Genomic DNA, 2,125 nt, shown 5'->3' with positions numbered 1-2,125 from the left:
ATTTGGTGGGGTATCTGAGCTTGGGATTTTATTGGCAAGGTTTTGTCCTATAGTGGAGAAGAAATCATTGAGTCTGTTTGCTGTTTCTGTTGGTGGGAGTTGGGGTTCATCTGATTTTGCTAATTTTATTTCGCTATTTCGTGATATCTTTTTTGTTCCCAGAATTTCTGATAGGGTCTTCCAGGTCTTTTTTATATCACCTCGTAAGTTGGATAATCTGTTCTCATTATACAGTTTTTTTGCCCTTCTTATCAGGCTGGTTAGGATTGACGAGTAACGTTTTGTTTGGTCTCTGGTTATGTGACCCATTCTGTACTGTTTTTCATATCGGTGTTTTGTATTTATGGATTTGAGAATGCTGGGTGTTAGCCAGGGACTGTTCAGTCTCTTAGCTGTCATCTGTTTAGTTTTTTTGGGCAGTGCTTGTTATAGAGGGATTGGGTCTTTTTTAGAAAATTATTAAAACATTCGTCAATATCTGTATAGATTTCTAGCTCAGTGTGCCAGTCAATGTTTGTTACTGCTGTTGTGAAGTTATTAATGGCTGCCTCATTGTGAAGTCTGAAGGTGACTTTAGTAGTGTCTTGGGGTATTTTACCAAGAGTTGTTATGAGGAAAGTAGGGTAGTGGTCTGTGGTATTATCTGTGTTTATGCCTGATTTTAAAGGGGATATGGTGTTGGTCCAGATGTGGTCAAGTAGGGAAACACTAGTCTCCGTAACTCTTGTAGGTTTTGTTATTGTTGGTAGCAACATGCTCTGGTGGCCTGGTGGTTAACGCTCTCGCTTCACACGGTGAGGGCCTGGGTTCGATTCCCAGCCAGAGTAGAAACATTGGACGTGTTTCTTTCCACCTGTTGTCTATGTTCCCCATCAGTAAAATGGGTACCTGGGTGTTAGTCGACTGGTGTGGGTCGCATCCTGGGACACTGACCTAAGGAGGCCTGGTCACAGACCGGGCCGCGGGGGCGTTGACCCCCGGAACTCTCTCCAGATAAACTCCAGAAACTCATTGTGTTTGTGAATTCAGTAACGTGTGGGTCCTGGTCTTGCAGGAGATTTATATTGAAATCACCTGAGAGTAGTAAGTGATCTTTGTTCATGCGTGCATCAGTTATCATACTTCCTAGGTTTTGACTAAATTGGCTAATGTTTGATTGTGGAACTCTGTAGATGTTTATCACTGTGAGAGGTTTTTGTAGGTATTTGGATTTGAATTTAGCTATTATATATTCCCCATGTTCATCCCTTGTGCAAGTATTAGTGATACATTCTAGTTGGTCTGAGTAGTATATAGCTGTGCCACCCCCTTGTTGGTCTGGCCTACAGTTGTGTATGGCTGTGTAACCAGGAATGGCATAGACATCTGTAGTATCAGGCTTTAGCCAGGTTTCAGTTAGTGTAATGATGGACATATTGGCATGCAAGGAATTCAGTAATGCTAGGAGGTCATCGTAATGCTTGCTTAAAGACTTTGAGTAGACTTCAGGATGTACATGTTTATAGAGGGGCCACAGATATATCAGATCACTTTCTAGTTGTAGCTACACTGAGAGTAAAAGGTAGATGGGATACAAGGAGAATAGAAGCATCAGGGAAGAGAGAGGTGAAGGTTTATAAACTAAAAGAGGAGGCAGTTAGGGAAAGATATAAACAGCTATTGGAGGATAGATGGGCTAATGAGAGCATAGGCAATGGGGTCGAAGAGGTATGGGGTAGGTTTAAAAATGTAGTGTTAGAGTGTTCAGCAGAAGTTTGTGATTACAGGAAAATGGGTGCGGGAGGGAAGAGGAGCGATTGGTGGAATGATGATGTAAAGAGAGTAGTAAGGGAGAAAAAGTTAGCATATGAGAAGTTTTTACAAAGTAGAAGTGATGCAAGGAGGGTAGAGTATATGGAGAAAAAGAGAGAGGTTAAGAGAGTGGTGAAGCAATGTAAAAAGAGAGCAAATGAGAGAGTTGGTGAGATGTTATCAACAAATTTTGTTGAAAATAAGAAAAGTTTTGGAGTGAGATTAACAAGTTAAGGAAGCCTAGAGAACAAATGGATTTGTCAGTTAAAAATAGGAGAGGAGAGTTATTAAATGGAGAGTTAGAGGTAATGGGAAGATGGAGGGAATACTTTGA

The sequence above is a fragment of the Cherax quadricarinatus genome, chromosome 20, assembly GCF_038502225.1.
Source record: "Cherax quadricarinatus isolate ZL_2023a chromosome 20, ASM3850222v1, whole genome shotgun sequence".
Taxonomy (NCBI): Eukaryota; Metazoa; Arthropoda; class Malacostraca; order Decapoda; family Parastacidae; genus Cherax; species Cherax quadricarinatus.
Note: the sequence above shows the minus strand (reverse complement) of the source record.